Raw genomic sequence first — 6,697 nt, 5'->3', positions numbered from 1 at the left:
AGTGGAATGCAAAGCTCCTCCCATTAACATACCTCCTCCTCCCCACCCTCCTCTTCACCCTCCCACTCCTCCCCCTCCCCTCCCCTCTCCCCTCCCCTCCCTCTCCCCTCCCCTCCCCCTCCCTCCCCTCTCCCCTCACTCCTCTTCTCCTCACCCCGCCCACTCCTCTTCCTCCTCCCACTCCCCCTCCTCCTCCCACTCCTACTCCTCCTCCTTCCACTCCTCCTCCCCCTTTGGAAGCAGAACATGAGGCTTCCCTTATTAAACCACCAGCTCCGCCATTGGAGCATGACATTGATGTAGGATCGGTGCTCTGACTATGATTCGGACGGAGCCTCGTCGCTTGCTTGTAGTGCAGCATCTAAGTGTGGAACGATCCAGGTTTTTTTTTTTTTTTTTTTTTTTTTTTTTTTTTTGTATACAAGATCGAGGCTCGTGAAAGAGCGAACATTTATCACACAGAAAGACAAACAGACACATAAAACAAATAACATCGGGAGCGGTAGACAAGATGGGGAGAGAGGGGGAAGGACACAAACACAACATTTGAGAGCAGGGACCGAGAGACATGGAGACATCGAGAGATCTGTGGGAGGGAGAGGGCTTTGGGGGGGGAGGCATGTGAAGGGGGGGGGAGGCATGTGAAGGGGGGGAGGCATGTGAAGGGGGGGAGGCATGTGAAGGGGGGGGGGGGGTGGGAGAGGTATAAACATATGGACACTGCCAGGATTTCCAGGAAATAAGTTGGAATTTCAAAACAAGGTGGATCTGGGGTGAATTAGTGGGGTAGAAAAGATCAAGGTTATGGATGGGGGAAGATAAGAGATGGTGGTGAACAGCTGTTTTAAAGACCTGAGGGAGGAGAGGGATCGAAGGAGTGTGGGAGTTTGTTCCACAGGCGGGAGAAAAGAGGAATGAAAGAGTGAAGGTGAGCAGAGAGCCGAGACTTCGGCAGTCTAACCATCAGAGGGTTGCTGGCAGATCTTGTGCGACCTGTAGGAATATTTGGGGACAGAGCACAGAGAGAGCCGGGGGAGCAAGGCCGGAGAGGAGTCGGCAGAAGACAGAAGACCACCTACCTGCTGCGGTGAGTGAGTGAAAGGCCCTCAGAGATAGCTTCATCGCGGGAGATTCCAATGATTTTGAAAGCTTTGGATTCAACAGCGTGAAGCCGAGCCAGGTGTGAGGCAGGAGCACCAGCCCATAGGGGAGAACAGTATTCCACCGAGCCCGCGGACGAAAGCCCTGTATGTGGTGAGGAGCCCAGGCGCGCCGAGGAAGGACTTCGCACGACGGAGGATGCCCAGTCGGCGACTGGCTTTGGAGGCCAGCTTGGAAACGTGGTTTTCCCAAGAAAGATCATGGCAGACAGTGAGACCCAAAAGCTTGAGTGACAGAACTTCTTGGAGAGGATTGTTGAGAAGTAGATGGGAGGGTTGTCCAGTCGATCTTTTCGGAGAGACATAGTAAGAGAGTGAGACTTGGCAGGATTGAAAGACATGTTCCACCCGCTTGACCAGTCTGTGATTCTGTCCAGGTCCCCAGAGAGTGAGGAGGCCGCAGACTGCCGATCCGAGGGAAGAGGAATGGAGCGGCAGAGAGCGGAGCCACCAGCAAAGAGACAGAGAGGATTTTCCAGAGAGTCAGAGAGATCATTGATAAAGACCAGAAAAAGCACAGGGCCCAGCACACTTCCTTGGGAACTCCAGCCTGAACAGAAGGGAGATGAGAGAAATCCACCCAGGGCCACACGCTGACCACGACCAGAGAGGAAGTCCGCAAGCCATGCATGGAGATCTCCATGGACACCATAGGAGGAGAGTTTGGTGAGCAGAGCTGGGCGCCAGACCGCATCAAAGGCCCTTGATATGTCAAGGGAGACAGCTCTGACCTCCTGTCTGGCACTGAGGACCTCCATCCATTGCCGAGACAGCAGAAGCAGCATGTCCAGAGCAGAGTGACCTGGTCCGAAACCAAATTGATGATCAGAGATCAAGCCATTGGAGAAGAGGAAAGATTTCACATCGAAGCAATGATGGATTCCATGACCCTGCCGACAATTGGGAGCAGGCCGACCGGTCCGCAGCCGCAAGGATCTGTTTTTGCACCTTTTTTGTGTAAAGCGGTAATGTTAGCCGATTTCCAGGATGCTGGCAGATGACCCTGAGCAAAAGATAGGGTGAAAAGAACAGAGAGAGGGCGAGATAGAGCGCAGAGCAGAGGACCTTAGGACCCGTGGGCTGATGCCGTCCGGTCCAGTTGCAGAATCAGAGTCGAGGTTTGACAAAAACTCCTCCACCTTGTCAGGAGAGAAGGACACAGAGTCCAGGAGCAGTTGGGCTCGACTGGGAAAGGTGGGAACAGAGAGAGATGGGCTTGGGACTAAGGATTCGAGGCGAACACAGAGTTGAGGCACCCGGCTCCGTCACGTGCGATGTCAACTGTGTGGCCATGATTTTTTTCCCAAGATTCGGAGAGTGTTCCAGTGTTCCAACTGCCGATATCATAAAGTTTCTCCGTGACACCTATCGCAAGAAACATGTTAAAATTAAAGAGTTTTTCCCCTGACCTGTCCATCTTTTTCATCTCTGCAAAGCGATTGCTCCTTAAAGCCGGACAGCTTGGCGTGACCGATTCACAAGTGTATCGCCTCCGGAAATGCATCCTTAAAGCAAAGAAGGAGCTGCAGGCGTAGACAGGCCGAGCTTCTGACACACCAAACTCTATGGCTTTCTCTATAGCGAGTTTAAACATTAATGGGGGAGGCTCTTCCATCCGTAAAGCTGAAGTTAAGCAGTTTGTTGGGGCAAATCGCATTGATGTTTTGCTTTTACAAGAAACAAGATGCAGCTCCTCTTGTGCAAGTGAATGGCAAAGATAATGCAAGGAAAATGGTTTTTTAGTAGTCTGAACACCCTAGGGCTGGGGTAGCTGTTTATATACAACCTTCCTTTTGCAGTCCTAGTGTTGTTTTTAATGAGATTATCAAAGGGTATTTGATGTCACTCACCTTTACACACAATGGTATTAAACACACTGTACTGAACGTCTAGCAGCATGGAGTTCTGTGATAGCACGGAGAGACTTGCCTTTTACACGCACTTGGAAACTTCTCTCGCACACATTGATTTTAACGGACTTGTTTGTTTGGGTGGAGATTTCAACTGTACGACAGACATTGATCGTAATGGAGAGGAACCTCACCCAGCAAGCGCGGTGCCTTTGTTGAGAGCTTTGTCTTAAGTATCCCCTTGTCGATGTGTGGAGAATCCGCAATATTTCTGTCCGCCAATACACGTGGTGTCGGTGTTCAAACGTCCACCTATCACTTGCAAGAGTGGACCGTTTTAACATCAATAGTGTTTTTTTGACGTTGTGAGCAATATGGACATTGTCCCGAGTGGCTTCTCAGACCATCACATGGTCGCACTTCGTATTCACCCACCAGTTCGGAATCGTGGTGCTGCCTACTGGACCTTCAGTGCAAGCCTTTTGGACGACCAACTGTTTGTTGATGCCTTTCGTGTGTTCTGGAAAGCCCTGCTCCAACGTAAACCTTCCTTCCCCTGCCTTGGGCAATGGTGGGACAGCGCCAAAGTGCAGATAAGATATTTTCCAACAATTTGGAGCTGACCATACCAAATATGACTCTGCCTTCCAATCCTTGGTTTCCAAAGAAATATTATCCTTGCAGTCCAACCCCTCGGCCCCCAGTGATGAAAAAAACCAACCTTTTGCTGGCAAAGAAAAAGCTCTTCTTGCTGGGCTTTGTCATTTGTGCAAAGGAAGCCAGAGGAGCGCTGATTCGTCTCCGAATGGAGAACTTGTCACCTGGATACCTCCTCCTCCATGTTCTTTTTTGGACCGGCTACTATAATTTTTTAAGTGATTCTCCACCATTGGGAAATAGGGCCAAAAACGATACATAGCAGGATATATCAAAACGTTGTGGACGGATGAATGATTAAATGTGATTCTGTATTGTGATTTTCTGGTCTACTCTGGGATACAAAACGTAAACTGTTCACCTGGTGGAGGTATGCTCTCTGCTGAGTGCCGTTCTCGTTTCTCATGCGACACTAAACTGTAAACAGCTCTGCAACTATGGAGGAACTTGAATCGGTGTTTTACTTCATCACGTTTTGGTTTTATCTGAACATGACTTTTTTAGAAAAATGCAAAAAGAGAGAGGACGTGTTTGAGAAGAAGCTGAAAGACACCAGAAAGACGACAGAAAGAGGACAGCTAAAAAGTGAAAGAAACTTTTGCAGACAATTATGAAGACCGACAACGAAGATTTGGGCCTTGTTCGTCGGCGCAAGCAAAGAATGAACATAGTGTGGCGGACACAAGCAAGAGGACACGAATTCAACGCACCAGCAGGTGGCGCGAACGTCCAGGCGGGGAACTGGAAGGCATGCCCCGCCTATCGACCGATCGGCCACACCCGGGGACTAGGCGTGGCCCCGGCACATATATGCGGGCTCCAAGCTCGAGCCCGCCCAGTGCTACAGTTTGAGCTTTCTTAATAAAGACTCTTTTGGTTATCAAACGCGTTGTGGCCTACCTCTTTGGCAAGCAAGTTGTGTGCGTAGCACCACACTTCAACAGCGTGACGGTTCTGTGACGATTGCGATTGACCAATCAACGGTCTGCAGTATTGCTAGCTCCACCCATAGGTCCGGGTTCGGCTTGCTTGGTATCTATCCATAGCAGGAACCAAATTTAGCACGGGTACTTAGGTACGGTACGGTTCGCTTGACAATGCAAAAACAAAAAAACGGATTTTGGTTACAGTACGGTACGGATGTCGGGATTACCTCACGGATGTCGGGATTCCTCCAAATTTCTTTGTTTAATGTTATAAACAGCATTAGTAACTGTTAAAAAAACTAATCATGTGTGTTTGTGGTATATAATATTTTACAAGCGCAGCTAAGCTGCTGTTAGACTTTTGGTCTTGTTTTTTTCTTTACTTGTTTTAAGAATAATTCGCAAACACCTTAATATAATATCAAGTAAGTATACACATAAGTACTGTATATGCTTTCAACCTGCGCATCTGTCATGATTTATATCCTGCAATGATTAAAATATTATACATATATATATATATATATATATATATATATATATATATATATATATATATATATATATATATATATATATATATATATATATATATATATATATATATATATATACTGAAACGCAAAAGAAACTTACCACCTTTGAAACCTTTAAATATCAACAAAAACACTGCGTGTAGTAAATGTGTGAACTTATTTGTGGACAATAGTGTCCTCACTGTCAGACAAAACGGTCACGGATGGTCACTTGAACCTTCAATGGTCACTTCATAGCACAGCTGTTGAACAGCCGTTTTGACTGTCAGTGATTAGCCAAGGGGTACGGGATGATTTTAATGAGCTGCACGTGATGTCTTGATATTGGCTTTAAAAAGGCCAGTGCAAAATGGGCATTTCAATCAACATGCCACGATTGTCAAGGGATCAACGGCAGCGTGCCCTGGGCATGCTGCAAGGCGGACTGAGCTACCTGCCACACACGCTATTGAAAGGGGACTGACATTGCACCCTGTGCTGTTCTGTACTGTAGAACAAACTGATGAGATGGTGTATCTTGGTCAAAAACTTGACGTCATCAATAAAATGCCAATGTTTCAATTAGCAATTGTTGGTTTGTATGGTAGCTCAGTCCGCCTTGCAGCATGCCCAGGGCACGCTGCCGTTGATCCCTTGACAATCGTGGCATGTTGATTGAAATGCCCATTTTGCACTGGCCTTTTTAAAGCCAATATCAAGACATCACGTGCAGCTCATTAAAATCATCCCGTACCCATTGGCTAATCACTGACAGTCAAAACGGCTGTTCAACAGCTGTGCTATGAAGTGACCATTGAAGGTTCAAGTGACCATCCGTGACCGTTTTGTCTGACAGTGAGGACACTATTGTCCACAAATAAGTTCACACATTTACTACACGCAGTGTTATTGTTGATATTTAAAGGTTTCAAAGGTGGTAAGTTTCTTTTGCGTTTCAGTATATATATATATATATATATATATATATATATATTGTTATGTCAGTGGGGTAGATTTGTATAAATTAACATGCTCCAGATGTCGGGTAAAAACCACCACCATGTAATACATGGAGGACCTGTTTAGCCCGGATGTCGGATAAGTTGGATATTTGTCCCCATTATGAGGAATGGGCATGTTAACTGGTTAAAGGAATTATGTTAATTCCCCTGTTCGTCAAACCTCAGTGATTTATTTCCTTTGTCCCCTTTTGGCACCACACCATAGACAGTAGCGCAGGAAATGCCCTTTAATTAAACCACACTAAATAATAAAACTAACCGGGACCCAGATGACGCACTTGGGCTGATTACCCCGACTGGAAAGGATGCATAGGACGAAAGATCCGTGAAGACACACCCCGAGGAGCCGTGATTGGCCAGGGCTTCTCATTGGCAGAGAGAAGGGCGATCAATAAGCGGCACGCTGATTGGTGGAGAGCTGACGAGGTGGTGGTGGACTGCGGGCATTGGTGGAGAAGCGCCGATGATGTGATGACCCGACGTTAAAATAACTCTGGACAGACATTTTCTCTCTCTTGTTTTTTTCCCTCGACGACCTCTGGCTCCCTTGTTCTTCTCCCTCGCGTT

Source organism: Myxine glutinosa, chromosome 2 (genome assembly GCF_964187855.1).
Source record: "Myxine glutinosa chromosome 2, kmMyxGlut1.1, whole genome shotgun sequence".
In the NCBI taxonomy this organism is placed as follows: Eukaryota; Metazoa; Chordata; class Myxini; order Myxiniformes; family Myxinidae; genus Myxine; species Myxine glutinosa.
The sequence above is the reverse complement of the archived record's forward strand: the minus strand, read 5'-3'. Positions refer to the sequence as shown.